This window comes from Bacillus rossius, chromosome 3 (assembly GCF_032445375.1).
Source record: "Bacillus rossius redtenbacheri isolate Brsri chromosome 3, Brsri_v3, whole genome shotgun sequence".
NCBI lineage: Eukaryota > Metazoa > Arthropoda > Insecta > Phasmatodea > Bacillidae > Bacillus > Bacillus rossius.
The window spans coordinates 37523221-37543114 of NC_086332.1; the positions used below are offsets into that span (position 1 = coordinate 37523221).

Consider the following 19894-nt stretch of genomic DNA (forward strand, 5'->3'; position numbering starts at 1 on the left):
AGTGGGGGAAATAGGGGAAAGCAACACAATTTCGCGACAAATGGGGTGAAGAATGGGGGATGATTATCCTGCTGCCCGCTGGTTAATGACACAGAGGAGTCTCGCATTTGCCGACAGCGAAGGGAGTTGAGGAGGAACAGGGGCAAAAGGACCGAGAGGGTGGTTGGAGGGGAGGGGGAAGTATCTGCGCGGGACATGTGTGTTGAAATACATTCAGTGTGTTGGAAAAACACGACGTTGTGAAGAGGGCGTGGGCGAGAAATAGCTGTGGGAGGGGTCGTCTAGGTAGTTTCAGGGCCTCTTGCAAGGGGGGAGGGGTTATGGAAACAATGTCTCCCAAACTTCCCGTCCCTTGCAAACCTCACAATCCCTCGCATTCAGCATGAAATGTTTTTATCAGCGTTTCCGGCACACCATGAATCACATACAAATTGATGTGGAGGGGCCGCAACGGGGAAACATTCAGAGAGAGAGGGAGAGAGAGAGATTGAGAAGGGTGGTAGGGGGACAGAGTTGCAAGTACGCGTTGTTTGTTCGGTTATATCACAGATAAGCATCTCATTTCTATTGACACTGTGGCCTGTATTCAGAAAACTAGAACCTATCGTAGACTAGACCTAGTAATTATACTAGACCTCATTTATACTAGATCACTTCCAAACCTCTGATTAGGTGAAACTATTATTCCCTGTTTAGAATCACTTTAACTAACACATATTTAGGTAGTCTCTTGTGTGATACGCTAAAACTAGAAATACGTACAAAATGAGGGTAAATGACGGGTGTGAATTTGGGGATCGAAAACAAAGATTAAAAGAATTAATTGTATAGTTAGCTCAAGGATTATTAAAAATTAAATTAAACAAATGTTCGAGTGTTTGAAGCGCTGGAAAGAGAAGGAAGCTTCAACAGCAGTAATATTTTCACAAAGTACATCCTAAAAAAGCATGTCATAAGTCTTAAACAAAATTCATAGCCAAATCAGTTGTGAAAATGACAATTTTAAAACAAACATTATTGTTTTAATGTGCATGATATTAAATGAACATATAATAAATATCTGAATGATTATCACTGCCATGCTTTCAGATCTTTTCGAACATAATTTTAAGTAGCCTAAAATGTATTAAAAGTGTTCTAGACCTCAAAATTGCATTGATATGACTTTCAAATGAATATTAAATATACTGTGCGTCATACTTCGAATAAACACCGACAATGATTGAAGTACACCAGGCGTAGTTAAGTTCACTTAAATAGGCTAGAGTATGTTAGTTTTGCCCTCTAAACAATTAAAAACGTTAGTTCTGTATAAACAAGTCAATATAAATCGTTATTAAAATTGATTACATTTTAAAAATTGATACAAACAATCATTAAATAATCGTGCACAATTTTACTCATGTCTATACTTATGAATATATTATTATTAAATATTTCGTGAATTAATATAGGCTATGGTTAAAATGAATTGGTATCTGAGCGGTAATTCACTGGTTTTCTGTATATGTCGATGTCTTTAAATTTCGTATCTATGTGAATTAAATATCCTGAGCTAAAATAAAATATTTTTTCCTTATGTAGGCTAATTATTAGTACAAATGCATTAATGTAGCTTTAAATATTGCTATATTGTGATAAAAAAAATTATAAAGCTGTTCTGAATTTACGTATTAAAATATTAATAAATAAACACATATCAGATAAATAAATACGTGGTAGTTTGTTTCCTTCTTACAACTCTAACCAAAAATAACAATAATGAATGCTTCTTAAACAATATATGTCGCAGAGTAAACATTTGTAACAATACGGAAATAATTCGAATTCATAAAACTTAAATTAGGAAAAAAATTATTGGTATTTATCTCTGAGTGATCTTTAAAGATATATGATTGAAAGCTTTTTTTTTATCTATTTGTACTAAAACAGTAAGATATGCTTAATAATTCATAAGGATAAAGAATGATAAATTTTATTTCAACATAAATGTTCTTAATAGTCATTAAAGTAACATTAAATTAAGCAAAACCTATGAAAACTCGTTTTTTTTTTTCAGTAGATGGTTGGCGAGAGAAAATAACATATTATGGAGACTTTAACGCACTAATGAACGAGAAGCCCGCGTGCCGACACCAATAACCAACAAGACCAAACCTTTTTATTGTCAATGTAATCCTACAAGACTGCAGCGCATTAGTGCATAATGACCCGGTTTAACTTAACTTGCCTCTACTACGAGAGGTGAAAACGTTCGCCTTATATTTGGTAAAATATTTGTCATGCTTCCTTGGGTAAATTCAATAAGGAAAATAAAAGAATAATTACATCTTACCAATGTAAGAGATAAAATTATTCCATTTCATCCTAATATCTCTTTATTTTTTTAATAATTTTGGATAAATTATATTAAGTAAATACGTAAAGGATTGATTATTATACTACTAGACGGAATAAATGTTTTACATTCAACCCAATTTGTGGAGTTGTATTTTAATTTGTAGTTAACTTTGCCTGAGGTATTGAGAAAATACTCAAAATTGTATGCCAAAAAATATAATTTGGAGGGAATCAAATATACAAATGATGCAATTATTTTATTATGGTAGGAACACAGGTGTGAATATTTCTGTGCGTTCACACATATCCAAATTCTACTTTTATTCTATCACTTTTATTTTAGGTATGCCTACTCTTCACTTTGATACAAGAATGAAAATATGCAAGCTTAAAATATTTATCAAAGCTCCGAATATTTTAAAAAGAAGGTAAGTATGAAATATCTTTAATATTTGTTTTATACAAAAATGAACTTAAAGCCTTCAACGGGTAAAGCAGTGTTTTTAATTACGTTGGGAAATTTAATACCTCGGAAAACTGTTCTGCATTGCTATTTTTGTGAATATAAATCGTCATATAAATTTCTAAATAGTTTTTTTTACTACTTAAAAAAAACTAAAAATGTAACTTTTTTTTGTATAGGCCCGACTGAGCATCACTTAATTTGTATCCGAAATCCTCGTGAGTTACACTACATGTTATCAAGGGCGCCGAGCGGGGCCATGAAGCCCCCCTTCCCCCCCCCCCCCCCCCCAGCCCTCAGGGAAAGGAAAAAATAAAGTATAGTCGGTATTACGTAGAAGTAGTTGAATGCTAAAATATTTTATTTAGCGTCCATTTTTTATGGCTACTTACAAGTCGCCATTCGTCTTCCTAAATACTAAAAATACTCCATGTCTCCCGATCTAATCCTTCCCCCTTTCCCCTACAAACTATCAAATGGGCACCCTGGCGTGTTACCATCCTGAGGGTTGAACGGATAGTTTCTGCAGGAACGCGGTGAATGTTTTTTGGTCGTGGTGTAGTGCAGGACAAATGGTTTCGGTCGGATGCGCGGAAGGGTTCCCAGAACCGAGAGGAGACGGACTCTGTGAGGCGTCGGGCGCGTAATCCCGTCACCAGCACCTCGCTGGCACCTTGTCCCGCCGCAGACAAAGCACGGGACTAAGCAGATCAAGTCCCGGCGGCGAGCCCTGCTTTCGGGGGCCGGCGATTGCCGAAGTCTTGTTCACCAAGAGACCTTTCACGCTGCCTTCCGCGTGGAAATTCTCTCTCGGTAATTTTTCATTCCATTGGTTCGGTGGCCGGGAAAACGTCTCCACGCGAGATTGCCTTAACGTTCGTGCTCGTATCATCACACATGACTCGGCGTTAATTAACTTATCTTAAGTAAAACGTATGAATAAATAAGGATGGTCCAATACAACCCACGACGAAAATAAATTCTAAGAAACATACTTGGGAAAGTAAAATTCATAAATTATAAAACACTACCACCTGTGTAATTAACAAACGATTAGTTTATTTTACTCTACAAATTCTACCAAATAAATATTTGTTTTTGTCACCAGCTACAGTGCCATGTTAAACAAAAAATAAAATATTTCTAAACTCTAAAAGATTAAGATAATGGTTGAAAAATGTAATTTTTAACGGGTTTTTTATGTGTAAACATATTAGCTCTCTATATACAGCATTTGGTTGGAGCACTTTAGTGGAACGGAAGTCGCGTGGAACGGAAATGTATAACCATGGTGTTATCATCTGTGGCGGATGGCGTGAACCAAAGATCATAGAGACAAAGGTAAGCTTTATAATATTAACTGTTTAATTAATTTTAACAAGATGGGCAGTATTTTAATAAAATTCATTGTCGAAAAGCAGGACTAAAGCCGGTGTTTAAGATTTTTTCAAGTCGGAGCCGTTTCATTATATAGTTTAACCTTTTATCTTCAAATCGAAGTATTTGTTAGTCGACGTAGCTGCTCCAGCAGCAAATTCTAAGTTAGTGGCGGTTGCGGAAACTACGTGTGATTCGCGTTCAAGAAATGTAGCCGAAAAAACATTTTTCGTATATTTATCATGCTCGGCATTATTTTAAAGAATTGTACGTTAAATTTCGTGTCCGAGTTTCGTTGCAAAATGAGAACACATTAATTGGCTCGTTACCAAGGAGATGTTAACACATTAATGGTGAATAATGAAAGACTCGCCCACACTATTATTTTATTTTATTAAAGTATTATCTACGCTATCACAACTTGTAACTCATAAATTTATATAATTCGATACCATAGGCATTTTCTTTTATTTGCTCTCCTGTGATGAGGTTCATGCCCAGCTCAGAAATGCTGTTCGCAACCCTTTTATGCGCAATAAATGGAAAGAATTGCCACTCGAATCCTGTTTCGCTCTCTTCATTGGCTGCCTGGAACGAAGAAAAACAGGACGCGGACGCCCGCAACGCGCTTGTTTATCTGACATTACTGTACAAGGATGCCATTACGAGGAGCCTGTGTGTACGGGGTGGTTGGGGGAGGGGGAACGAAGGAGAAAGGGCAGAGAGGGGAGGGGAATAGTATTTAACGAGATTCCTGATTGTGCATCCATGGGCCGGCCCCGTTATGGCATCGCCCCGGGCTTGCAGAATCACACGTCCACAAAGAACCAGCCTCCTCCCCCCCCCCTCCGCATCATTCTCCCCAAGCCCTCTCCCGACACCCCTATACCACCCCTCTCCACCCCTCGCAACTCCGTCCTGAAATGGTTAGCATAAATTAATTTGCCAGTCTTTTGTGCGTGCGGGGGAACGTTTTATTTTTATTTTTTTTAGTTTCGCAATGACGAGAGTGTATAATAGGTAAAATCCCATATGTATATTCATACAGTCCGCCCTCTTTGCTCGCCTCGCAAAAAAAAAAAAAAACGAAACCATGCACACCTCCCTGTTTTTTTTGCATTATGGCTATCTAGGCTTGGTATGCAAAAGAGAAAGACTGGGTCCATGGCTATTGTTAGTTTATCTGGGGAAGGGGGGGGGGAAGAGGGAGACTTGTCTGTCAATTGTATTTTTATTATATTCCTAGGAAAAATTTTCATCGTATATTCCATACATGCGACTTTTTTTTTTTTTTCGAGTTATGAGTGGACCGACGAACAGAAAATTATGCAGACGTTTGAGGGAGGCGGTTTTCCCGCCTGTCGTTTTAGTGTTTTTCTCCTCTCTTGCGTTTCGTGTGTGTAGATGTACCTGTGTGTGTTTGTGTAAATCATCACGTCCTATCTCCCATCATCCTTCCCCTCGGGCCATCTCGCACACACACTTCTCGTTTATGTTTTTTAAAAGTGCGATAATTCCATAACCATAGCCCATTACGGCGCCCGCGATATGAAATGCAAAGCGAGTCTTTCGGGCCAGTCGGTGGATACGCCCGGAGGGAAAGAGGGGGGGGGGGGGGGTTCTCTTTGGCTGCAACCCCCTTTCCCCCACCCCTCCCCCACGTGACAGTTCGGCCGCGCCGGGACTTCAAATGCGTTTACTGGCGTGCCCAATGCTGCCAGCCATAATCCACACGATTCGGGTACTCTCACGTCTACATTCGGGTACTTCCGGGCACAAGAAGTTCTCAGTTGGTAAATACACAAAAAAATACAAAGATAATTAATACAAACATAATATAACCTGTTATGTTAAATAATATAATAGCGTGACAAAATTACATTTTATCGTTTAAATACAATGGCCATGCGTTGGATTTCAAAATCCTTCGTTTATTTTTTTTTTGGGGGGGGGGGGGGGGGTTGAGGTAGAAAATAATGTATAGAACGTTGAATAGTAATTTTCCAGCCACATGTTAAATATGGTATTTTCAGGTTAAAAGTTGGTGTAAAATTATTGTAAATATTGCCTGTAATATAAAAATGGCGGTTTACTTGATACTAGATGCAACTTGATCCTGTGGTTCTCCAGAGATCATTAGAAATAAATCTTAGCTGAGGATATTTTTTAAAAAAGGCAGGGATGTTTAATGTCAGTGCGTTACGGCCAGGGCAAAGACTGTTTTCCTCCCAAAGTGAATATTGTTCAATATTTTTTATCTAATTAATTTTTTCACCCTAAAAATTGGTACATTACGTAACCGAGCGGATCTTCTCGGGTAACGGGTACAGACACCGTAATTTGGGTACGTGTACCCGAATTCGGGTACGTCTGGCAACACTGCGTGGCGTCGGACCTCACGCGCCCACGGGCGACAGCGATTGCATTAGCACGAGAATAGCTCTAGTTCCAGGGACATAGTTTCTTTTTTCTCCTTTAAATGCCATTCTCTTTTGTTGATCAATTTTCGAGTTACACAGAAATTGTTTTTCCTCTAGGTAACAATTCTCGCGTAACTCAGAAACTACTGTCAACGTTACACACTACATATCCCCTTGATCGTCATTTATTCCTTTGTACGTATCAAAAAATCCATAATTTAAAATTTGAATATTGGTCCGAATTTTCTAAGAAAAATTAATAATAAAATATATTTATTTATATTAATCCTTCAAATTAACCTGTTTATTTTGTCATCAGTACTGAAAAATAAAACTGTAATTTGATGTCACAAGGGCTACCACACCATCAAACTTTGATCTTATTTAGTGCAATTCGTGGCACACTTTAAATTCTATTCTTGATCCAATAATGGCCTCTTTTATGTTCTGTTAAGATATGACAGATACCTACCCAAGGATACTACCTCAGTATCTTATCGTACTTACTCTATCTGTTCAAGCTATATATAGCCCAATTCATTATAAATCTCCACTAACCTAATAATAAACAAGACCATGAGAAACTAGTGAGAAATTCACACATAATAAGGCAGAATGTAAGGGAAAACTCGAAAACGCAATATTTCAGAGAGTTTAGAGGATACCCGAAACAGCAGGTTAAAATATGATGGAACAGATCATATTAAATGATCCAGGAGTTGTTAAATTACAGCCATAAGCTATTTTACGTTATTTTAATGGTTCTTGAAATGGGAAAGATTGATTTAAGTTTTTTTTACATACACTTTGCTGGTTACACTGTATGTCGTATGATACCTCAATAAATAAATATGCAAACGCATGAAAAATAATCCAATGTCAGCATATGTCAAAAATAAGTTATCAACTAAATACCAAATGGATTAGTGCGGAATGTTAAAAATATTTTATTGCACATACGCTATTTCTGGTCTGCACTCAAGAAATTTTTCTATGAAAGCAGTGTTCACCAACAATTGCCTTATATCCATGAAATTATTTTTAATGAATATGTAGGGACATGCATCCTTCGCGAAAAGATCTGATCGCAATAAGGTATGCCCGCGCTAGAGATTGTTTCTTTGTGATTGGCGGCCGTCCGCAAGAGAAGCCATTGCCTTATTTGGCCGGGCCATTCGGACGCATTTGCTTCCTGAATGGCTGAGATTTTTGTGCTGACAGTATACATGTGCCTGAAAAAAAAAACCTATCAACCACGAAACACAAGGCAATGCTACAATGTGTTTACACACAGCTGGTCTGGAACTATTTTTGCGAAAAAAAAAAATTAATGAATAAATAACGTAGCTCCACTTATAGGCTATTCCCCATTACAGGAATTATTGTAAGAACGTAATGGGTAAAAAGATTATTTGTAACGGTTAAATGTTAGAATGGTTCTAATGACCTTCGTGGCCCAGTTGAACGTAGCGTCAACTTCGTTACGAGATGATATAGATCAGAGTCCCCGATAATGTATGGCTTGTGTAGCGTTTCGCAGGTTATATTAAAGCTTATCTCGTAAGCCGTCAATCGGTTAACTTAAATTACACGAAATAACAAAATTGTGAGTTTTCTCAGTCGAATCAGCGTAAGAAAATCGTCCATTCTTTGATGTCTGTGTTGCAATCGTAATTATAGTGAATTAACCGAAATACGTATAGTTATCACTTTCTCGAGATAACAGATAGATTTTAAATAGACGACGAGTGTGGATTTTGATTGATAACGACAATGAGTTGCTTGTTTTCTGTGAGTGCAGTGGTGGTCAAGCTAAGGGTGCTGTACAACGTTAAAAAATTTCACATTCAATTTACGAAGAACGCCGGTTACAAATTATCCAGGAATCTTCGTAAATTTACGGACACTGAATGCACTTTTTTTTAATCATAAATCCAAAAAAAATATTCAAAAACTGGTTAAGCCTTCAGTATGTTTTGTTTTGAAAGAAAACATGCAACTCGGAATTTGAAATACGGCGTAGTTTATACGAAGATTCGGTCATATTAAATTACGAATATCTCTTCGTCTATTTGAGTTAATTTCTTCATTGAAAAGTCCTTAAATTGACTGCAATTTCTAAAAGTGTATGGAGGCCGCGGCTCTCGCGTGAGTACTTTAAGAAGTAGAAGTGATGGTGGCCTGAAGAGAAGGACAACATTCAACATTCAACATTCAAAGTCTGACAGCAGAGAAGGAGATAGCGGCTGCAAGGAACAACACGCCTAATTGTCAAAGGTTTTCTTACCAATGGTAAGTCTTATAACAAAATTAGCGTAATCTCGGCGGCGATACAAAGCTGAGAACTTCCTCGTGCCTGTTAGTTTTAAGGCGTGTTCTCCTTATCCCAATTACTAGCTGAATTACCCGGCGTGGCCCGGGCTAGACACAGCATAGTATAAGGAACATCGCCACATAATTTCAAGTCTGTAGGACATACAATTTGAAAACGGAAACTTTAGATTTTAAAGTCCCCTTGATTGCACAATCTCGGTGCACCAAGGCTACGCATCAACAAAACCGGGACGCCAATATTCAGTTTCATTTTGTGGGAAGACAAGTAACCCCTAGGCATGACGTGATGGACGCACCAAACGATAGCACGTTACAAATTCAAGTCAACGACATCTATTGACGAAGTTATAAACTAAACTCTTATTAGAACCTTTAGTTCGTTAGCAGCCGCGAGCTTCACTAGGAGGATGGGTTTCGCCAAGGAGAAGGATAGGAAGTTGCCAGACCGTACTCTATGAACGTGTGGCGGAAAAAGAGAAATGATACGAACTCATTGTTTGTATGTCTATGACCTACCTTCTATGATTTTCTTATATAAAACTGAATTTTTCCCTTTTTTAACTTCCTTGGGGATGGAATTTCATAATTATATTTAGTCTATGTCACTCTCCGGCCAATAAACTAGGCTATAAATAAGCAAAAGATCATGTCGGTGTTGCTCCGTTGCTGCGTGAAATAAGAACAAACAGACACACTTCTTCATTTATAATATTAGTACTGGTATATGCCACTCGGTATAAAGGTCGATGGCGTCGAACCATCCTGGGCGACTATTGAGTCGAATGTTTGCAGCTGAGTCTTGGTAAGCTTGATCAATTTGGCAAGCAGATCCATAGAGTCGAGGGAAGAGTAACCACTTTGCCTACCCTCGTTAAGCGCATCCTAGAAGGGGGAGGGGATGTTAGAGGCGATAGATAGCCTTTACTGAGACCATTTATGTTTAATCAAACAATGAAATTCACATGTTAAACTTTTCTTCCGCAAAAAGTTATACGAAGCAGTTTATTTGTATCCATTACTTGAGACTATGAATTTGTAAATATTTGAAGGCTAAAATCTTACTGCATAATTTCTTTGAATGACAGCCCCTTTCGAGAAGTGTTCCTGCAGCCACCCTTGACTCGTGTCTCTGAGTGTTCAGCTAGTTCTTGCATGCGTCGACGCAGTATTGAAGAGAGATCCTGTAGTGATTTCCCATTACATTCTGCAAAAATGGAAGTGAAGCGACAGCACAAAATATAGTCCTGAGCCGAGGAAAAAAAAATTTCTTTCATTTACTAATCTCTCAGACGAATTCAGGAATATAGTTCGGGTACTCTGGATAGCAAGCCTAATGGAGTCTTGACCAGGAAACCATACAACCAGTGTGAGCCTCCAAATATTCACAGAATATAGTTTTAAGTTTAAATAAACCTTATCATAGATAAGTATTAGCATGTTTTCAAAATAGTACTTAATAATATGCCTATGTAATATATATACTTTAGTTTTCTAGTGATTTTAGTGTTGATTTGATTGGACAGTACTATGATAACAAATTTGAGAAAAATAGGCAGTTTTACAATTACGTCATCTCTAGGGCCATGCATATTTCGCGAAAAGATTCTGAGACTAGCTGAAAGTTAAAACACTGTAGCATCATCTGTGTTTCATTGGGTGTGCTTCTTTCAGGCACATGTCGATTGTTACAACACCAATCACAGTAATTCAGTGTGGAAGCAAACGCGTCCTTAGTGGCTCGGTCAAATACGGCAACGACTTTTCTCGCAGAAGACCACCAATCACAAGGGAGAAACTTCTGGTGCGGGTATACCTTAACCTGGTAGTTAATATAAGTATAGCTTAGTTTTAGAGTGTTACGGTGAGGTGATTTTCTTTGGCAGATAACCACGGTACTACATTCAACTGAGCTCAGATGATTGCCAAAAGCAATTAGGTTTTGATATACTGCTCGCGGGCTAGCAGCACGAATGCGCGCCTGCGTTTTCTCCTGTGTTCAACCACGCGAGGGTTTTGCGAGAAACGTAATTTTATTTGCCCCATTTTCTTCCCCCGTAACCTGGAGACAAAGCAGGGAGAAGCAGAACAAAAAATATATATATAAAATTCGCGTGGTCAAAACTCGACAATCGCACGCTGGTGGACAAAGGCCCCTTCGCTCACCCGCGCCCGCAAAACTCATTTGCCGCGGACGTGACGTTAATCAAATTTCTGGAACAATGGCTCAGACATTTTAATTTGCCGGTTTTCCCATTTCGGGAGGGTCGTTGGCTTACGCGAGACTGTTTAAAGAGTGTCCTAAACTCATCACGGCGGCGTCAATGGCTTGGAACTTTTTGGACACGAGGAAGAAAAGGTTTAAGTGTTTACTTAAGGAAAAAATGTCTTGAATTAGACAATGTAAAATACTAGGTGAATAAAAGCGTTATTAATGTACATAAATCATATTATATATTTTTTTGGAGTGTAACATCCTAGCTCTCGGCATACAGCATTTGGTAGAAGTATTCTCGTCAATGGAACTGAAATCGCATGGAACGCATGTGTAACCACGGTGCTGACATCTATGGCAAATGGCGCAAACAAACGTTCATAGAGATAAAGGACAAGGTTTAAGAATTAACTATTTAATAAATTTGAACGATATTGGTAGTATTTTAATAAAAATCCTTTGTCGAAAATAAGTTACAAAGCCTTTTTCGCTTTTATCAGAGCCGTTTCATTATATAATTTAAATTTTCGCTCTGAAAAATCGAAAGATACGATAGTCGACGTAGCTGCTCCGGCAGCGAATTCTAGTGACGTGTGCAGAAACTACGCGTGAATCGTCTCCATAAACGTAGTTGAAAACACAATTTGCGTGTGTTTATCACGCTCGGCATTGTTTTAAAGAACTCTGCGTTAAATTCCGTGTCCGTGTTTCGTATTATGAGTGTATTTGCAACGTGAGAATTACTGAATTTGCTCGTTACTGAGGTTAAAGGTTACTCATCTCTGGCTAGTGCTGAAGGACACGCTCATGCATTATATAGGTATATATGTAAAATTGTTCAGTCAGTAGTTGGTAGGCCTATACGGGACATCGTTCGCGGCGAACAAAAAAAACTGAAATAATTTCTCTTCTTTCATGACGAGGTCTCGATGAGAGTGCGCACAACGGTCGATAGGTTAAGACTGGGTCATGGGTTCGGTATTCCGGTAATTTCCTTTTATTGATAAAGGTGTTTACTTGATCTCCAATTACAAACTATAAAACTAAAAAAAATTAATGTAAAGTAAATACGCACTGCTTTTAATAGCTATAATCTGTAACTGTGTTCCCTAACGTGTCATATAATGAAGGGAGGGTGATTGTTTCGATAGATACCAGCACAGGCACTTAACTAGAATAGTTTCCACCAGTGGCAAGAACTAACCTTGGAAGTCCCTTTTTTTCCCAAACCAACAAAACTAAAACCTTTCTCGACAACACCTCATATCGCCACCACATAGGTATTCATCCCACTATTTCAAATATTTTTGATTTAACTTAGATGGTAAATAAGTAGATTTATTTGCAGTCATTTCATTTTACTACATCGCAAGTTGCACATTACACAAAAAATATCCCATTTTTTTTAATATTGGACGATATACATGAGTGTATCTTTCAATACAAATAATTCAGTTCATATGTCCTACAATATATATAGTGTTATAACACTACGATATTCCAGTAAATATCTATAGTAGAGATGACTATTCCAGTGTAGCGCCTGGAGCACATGCCCTACCTGCCCGCCTCCAGTTACGTCCTTGTACCGGCATCACGACATGACTTATGTCCATGGGAAATGAGTAAATTTATGAGCTCTGAGTGGATCTGTGAGCTGGGAGGTTCCTGCACCTTACGTGTGTGTGTGTGTGCCAAGCCAGGTGAAGTTAAACCCTATGAAACTAATCTGTTTTTGAAAATTCAAACGTTATTATAATACTTAAAAAGTTAGGCTGCACATTATCATTTCATCGAAAACTCTTTGTTGGTGAATGTTTGAGTAGTATTACGGTTTTATTTCATGTAGTTTTGCAGGTGACCCACAGAACCTCCAAGATTATAGTTAGAGGTATGGAAATTTAGCGTATTCATTTAGTCGCAAGTTTTCTAATTTTCTTACAATTTTTGTCAAATAGACCTTTAAATAATATATCTCAATATTTTTAAGTAAGTGTAAATTACTAAAAATTTGTTGATACAATAAGTTTAAAGGCTGGTTTGGTTTCAATAACACTGGTTTAATTTTGCAGTAGGTATAAAATTTCCACCTTTTGTGAAAAGTCTTTGTGTGGGATAACATTTAAACTAGTTAATTATATGGGCTTACATAAACAGAAACCTTGTGACTAAATCTTACGAACCCAAATTTTTTCAATAGTTATTTGACAAACACATTATTTTCAAAGCTATGAAAACCCTTTATGTTAATAATAACCTTCGAAAGTGGTTAACGTAAACTCACAGCAAAGCTGAGAGTAAAAGGAAATGATAAAATAAAGAAAATTCGACAAATTCAACTTATCAAAGATATATAATTGTTTTTATTTGTGTACAACTGTATCAAGCCTAAACTTGTGTGCTAACACACACCTTACAGAAAAAAAAACTTTAAACAACAATTTCATTTTGTATAAGTGGTAATTTAATGACTCAGTATTCATAAATATTTGCCCTTATGTCTGAGAAATGTGCAGGATAGTAGTTCTTAAATGCGTAGGTACATAATTTTTGTGCTCATTTATTAGTGACTTCTTTTTAATGTAAAATCTATGAAGTTAGATTTTAAAATTTTTGGAAAAGTTGTATGCATGATAGAAGGTAAGTACGAAAGGTAGATACAAAAAATGGTAGGGTCCAAAAAACTATTCTAGCCTATTACGAAATTAAAATTTATCCATGAATGAAGGATTCTATTAGTTCAATTGTAATTTAACACTTAGATATATTTTAATGAATGGTTGGTTATGATGTACAATGAAAATGAAGTTTCTTTTCTAAGAAAGTGTAAAATAATTATATATATATATACCTATATATATATATATATATATATATATATATATATATATATATATATATATATATATATATATAGGCCCTGATGGTATGTTGGTATGTATGGTATCGACCGTTTGACCGTTCGCCATGAAAGTTGGCATATCGAAGTGTTATTTTTTTTTCATGGCTGCAGCGCATCAAAATCTAAACCGTTCATCATATCGCCATGGGTAAATTCATTTTTATAATAGAAAATCATAGGTCATAAACATACAAACAGTAATTGTATGTCATTTCTCTATCCTATCTACCACACTGTCATATAGCGATATCCATTTTGCTTTATTTAACTCGCGGACAGTATATCACCCTATGTTCAGCTACTGCAGCTAGTATAATATATATTAACTCACGTAATATTATCATCGCTCAAATAAAGTAATTCTTTTTAAAGGAAATAGTAAAAGAAATTTAAATACTTAAAACCATTTGACAAATTTTGTTATCAGTTACAAGCAATTAGACAGCTGTAAGTTAGGCTTAAATATAGATATCAATCTATTCATAACACAATAACACGATCGAGACTAATCCCTTCCAAAGATATACACCTAGGATACTCCCCAGTGGCGTAGCCAGGATTTGTGTATGGGGGGTGTTAAGTAGCATGCCCCCCCCCCCTACGTATTAAAGCGGGGGGACCGGGGGTCCTCCACCGGGAAAATTTTGATTTTAAGGTGTAAAATAGTGCTATTTTAGTAGTTTTCGGTACTTAAATTTAAATATTGTAATGGTAAAAATTTTATTAATTTTTAATATGAAATTTCTTTGAGTGATGAATAAGAAATTTAATTAAAGTTTTGGGGCTAGGGGGGGGGGGGTTTAACCCCTAAAACCCCCCCCTGGCTACGCCCCTGATACTCCCTAATAACAGGTGGTAGCAAAAAAAAAATCATAAATATTATGGAAAACCTAGCTTTTTCATGGAATTCTAATGGAAAAATACTTTGCAATAGTTTCGTTTCCGTCATAAATCAGTATTGGAATGTTTATGATGCAATTGTTAGAAAAATATAATAAAGGCTTTGAGTTTTAACTCCCGTTGAAATTTTTTAACATGATAAAACAATTAAAATAGGTACAGCTAAAGTGACGAGATAAGTTGCAGCGTTAGTTCATTTTAAAACATTTATTTTATTTTTTTATTTGTCTGACGAAAACCATTCGCCTAAAATAACGATTACGCGATTGTTTTCAAAGGCGGCAGCAAGGTTATAGAGTGAAGGGGGAGAGGGCGGATATATTCCCACCGCTCCGAATAAGAATTTGAAAGCAAACAATGAGCAATGTGGGTCTACCCCCTCCGCCGCTCCTCTCAAAGGTCGATAAAATAAAAATCTACATATGCTTTTATCTTTTTTTTTCTTAATGTCAACATTAGTGTTGACTACCGAAATTCAGAAGTAGATATTTCATACATTTAGCCTATAAGAAATAAAGATTGTTAATGTACACGGCCTTAATGAATCTCCTCGTCACCTGTGACACAGATGACTACCTGTGAGCCATCTACATCCTGAGCCGGGAAGTTGCCGGCAACACTGACGGCGGTGCTGCCATCTAGCGGCAAGCGACGGAAGGTTGCAGACTCCGCAGAAGGGGTGAGAGGGGTAAACGAGGGGGAGCCAGGAGGCAGGAGACGGAATGATGGGAGAAGGGGCGTGGCCTGGAGAGCAGAGAGCACGCCCCGCCGCTGCGCTGGGCTCGGCTGATTGGGAATCTCGACGCGGGGAAGGCGGCGGTACCGCGCCACGTGTGAGGCGGGCGGGAATGGCCCGTGTTTCATTCTACCTGCAAATAACACAGTCGTCAACGGAGTCAAAGTAGCTTAGCTGTTAAAAAAACTTTTAATTGTTTTAGAAACAATGGTGGCTACAGGATGACTTTTCGGGAGTAGCTATCGCCCCCACCGCCCCCCTTCAGGAGCCGCGCTTGTTTTAAACTACTGTTTTTCCCAAATAATTGTTTTGTGTTGAAAACTGCGTTAAACATTTAGAAAACAGATTCTATATTATTTAGTTATTAGAATAAAAAATGCAATCCAAGACGACAAATTCAATAAGTTAAAGGTTTAACAAATATAATTAATAAATTGATTGTTAAGAATTCCCTAATCTGACAAAACATACTAACTACATGATGAATTAATGTTATTTTTATGAAGAGCAGACCTAAACTAATTCTGCCTAAAAATTGTGGATTCATATGATTCACAAGTTCTTACTATTAGATATATTTTATAAGTTTTACTAATATAAATCTATTTCTTAACATCAAGACGGATCCATCCTAGTTGTTGGTAATTTATATTTAACTTTTATCTTTTGTCTGCATCTAAAATACCAGTAGATATAAAACTCAAGATTAGTATTAAGAAATATTCAGGGAATTAATACTAAGCAATAGTGTCCAAATACTACACAAGTCGCAAGCACGTTTAAGTAAACCAAGTAACGACAAAAATTATTTTAAATCAATAAAATATATTTAGGTAAGTAAACTTAGGTAAATGACTTGCCAAGTCCGAGAGGGGCGTGTCATCCTCTATTCCTGATCTTTACAAACATAGGTACATATATTTCTAACTAAACTTAGAAATCAACTTATTGATTTTTGTACATACGGTATTTAAATTTTCGTTACCTCACTACCAGTTTCAAACATGCTTTATGAACCAAATAACTGAATAAACTTATAGTTTAAAAAAAGTTTTTATCGTTGAATGAACTAAAAATTAAAAAATATATATATATATTAAAAATTTTTCCAACAGCCGAATAATGCACTACAACTCTGTATAACTAAAAGCGTGGGGTGCTCTTTTCTTTCGTTTTCGTAATGACTATATCCTAAAATTAGCAATAGAAAATTTAAGAAAAATTATAACCAGCACTCGACGCTTTTAGTTATACAGAGTTGTAGTGAATTTATCGGCTGTTGGACAAAAAACTTAATTTTAAATTTTTATTTTTATTTTTAGTTCATTCAATGATAAAAGCGATGTTTTAATTTTTCCAACTATAATTAATTTTTTTATATTTTTAGTCTCAAAATGAAATGTCACCATGTTTGATACAGTTGTCTTTACCCATTTTGTACCTCATTGTTTACCACAGCACATTATCACTACAGAACTACCATAGAACTCCAGATATTAATTAATCACTAAAAATTAAGACAACCAACAATAGTTTTAGCTTGCCTGTTAAAATTATTATGAATTTAAATAACAAACGTCCATGGTTTTGAAAAACTAATTTAAAGGAAAGCTGATTAAAATTTTGTAATTCTATATAAAATGAAAGCTCTTGACCGTTTGTCAAGTAGTCTACCTATGTATTTGTCTACAGGCTTGAAACTCAGCAGGAATATTCTTTATATGTATGACTAGCTGCCCGACCCGGCTTCGCACGGCTAAACTAATGAAAAAAATTCAAGCCACAACTCCCATTTACAGTAATGGTAAATAATTAAAAAAATCAGTGAAAATTTATTACAATGCTGTATAATGTACCGGAGAGAAAATTAATAGCACCGATGGTTTCCCGACTCGTGCACGCAACGTACAACTGATGTAGGTACCCGTACTTCGCTACGGCAGTCTACAGGCAGATCACTCTTGCGCCGCTCATTATACATGCCCCTCCTTGTAGGTACGCCACTGCCGCGCGATGCCCGTTGCCATGGAGACGCAGAAGGCATGAACAATGAAAAATCCTGTTCTCATGCAGACAAAGTACCCACTGTTGCCTGGTTTTAACCACCCATGGGATCTAATTTTCGGAAAATGTCATCCTGCGTAACATAAGGAACATTACTGTGAAGTTCCAAGTCTGTAAAATATATATACTTGAAAAAAAGGGCAATAAAAAACAAATTAAACACAGAGAGAGGAAAAAAAAACAATAGTTTAGGTTTGCGATTTAAAGTGATAAAACGTATTTAAATACTAATTGAACTCTTATGAGGGTACTGATTGCTTCGTTGTTAATATCACACGGGTGTTTTTTACTTGTATGGGAAAATTAAGAATGATAAGGCATCTAGTGCGTGTTATAGCGTCTGTGTAATTGTCAACACACACTTCGTACGTGTACTGCATGTTGTATCTAACCCCCTCCAACGCATTTGATTCTAAATTGGACTTTTAGTAAGGATCCCTAATGTTATTGATAATATAATATAGCCTATAGCCTTCCTCGATAAATTTACTATCCAACACTGAACGAATTTTTCAAATCGGACCAGTGGTTCCTGAGATTAGCGCGTTCAAACAAACAAACAATCAAACTCATCAGCTTTATAATATTAGTATAGATTAGATAAGATACATTAACTTAGCACGGGGTTTTCCTAAAATCAGCCTCCAAGGCGGGTTACGGCAGCGTTAAATATTTTAGGGCTATAACACCTCCCCCGGTACATTTTCCACCACGTTGGATCGGAAACAAAATAAAATTAAAATTGTCGAAACTTAGGGTTATTAACCCCTTCCCTCCGAGGGGAAGAAAGCCAAACCCCGAGCACATTCCACTATAACCCGACCTCGGAAAGACACTAAATCGAAAAGATAATATATATATTTTTTTAATTTTGAAATTTAAGGGACTTAACCCCTCCCCCAGGCCCATTTTCCACCATAACCCGCCCTTTTGGGTCAGAAACATTCCAAATTGAAAAAGCATTGATTTTTAATATTTTCAAAATTTTGGGTCTTTAACCCTCTCCCCTCCTTAGGGCACAGTTGATCCCGGTATAAATTCCCACCATGCCCCGACCTCATGGATACACAAAAAGAATGGTTATCACCCATAGCTCGAAATTAGGTTTTTTTGACCCTCTGGCCCCTCTGGTGTTAAGTTATCCAAATATATTATTGTCAGTGGTTCTTTATATGAATACAAAATTTCAAACACATTTGGAAGTCAAAAAGTGGGTAAAAATTGAATGGAAAGATTTTATTACATTGTCCATTCATTCATACTTAGCTACAGGTCAAGCTAACAAAACTCAGCTTGGTTACAGTTTAACATATTTCAACGAAACTGTGATACGAACTACTAATTATCTATAGCCTATGCAAAATATTTTCTCAGCCAAAAACATAAATCTCTATTGCAAATGTTTTCTACTCGAAGCTGTTGCTCTGTGCACAAAAAGATACTTAATTTATTTACCAATAATAGATGTCATTTAATGATAATATGTATGTTTAGTTTTTTTAAACTATAGCTATTGATTATAATTCTACCCGAAAACTTTTCTTTTTATGTATTACAAATCAGGCACTAAATACCTACAGAAAATACAAGACAGACACTGAAGGACACTGTGGTAATTAGACAAAAACAGCCAGTTAGACAAGACATACAAGAAATTACACTAGGTATATCGTAAATATATAAATAACTTAAACACCGCAACATCCTTATAAAATGAATTTTAAGTAATTTTATACAAATAAAATTATTCTTTGTAATTTAAAATATTTTTAAGGACATAGACCATTGCGGGTTTTCATTGTACCTTAGTCATAGAGAACACAAGAACGGTCAAGAAAGAAGAATACACTAACACACAGAAAAACAAGCCAAAATCAGTTGATGTCAAATGTTAAATGAATAGACAACACAAAGAATTCCGTGGAAGGAATTAGTCAGAAAAAATATAACAGCATAGACGAACTTTGGATTGTCCGTTTGTTGCTGTGTTGTCCAATGTTGTTAAATGGATTTTTTTTTCTGTTCTCGTTATAACTTTCTCGTCATTGTCAGACTACTGTTCGTCTGTTCCATGATATTTATTTCTAACTTGTTACTTCCAAGGAATTTTTTGTGACATCGGATGATGTTTTCCTGTCTGTCTGTT

At 36.5% G+C, this 19894-nt stretch overlaps 1 protein-coding gene across 1 annotated transcript in view; it reads right to left on the reverse strand.

Moving 5' to 3' along the window:
- LOC134531272 (high mobility group nucleosome-binding domain-containing protein 5-like) overlaps positions 1–19894 on the reverse strand; it is a 54388-nt gene that overhangs the window by 18230 nt on the left and 16264 nt on the right. The gene's annotated exons all lie outside the window — the stretch shown is intronic.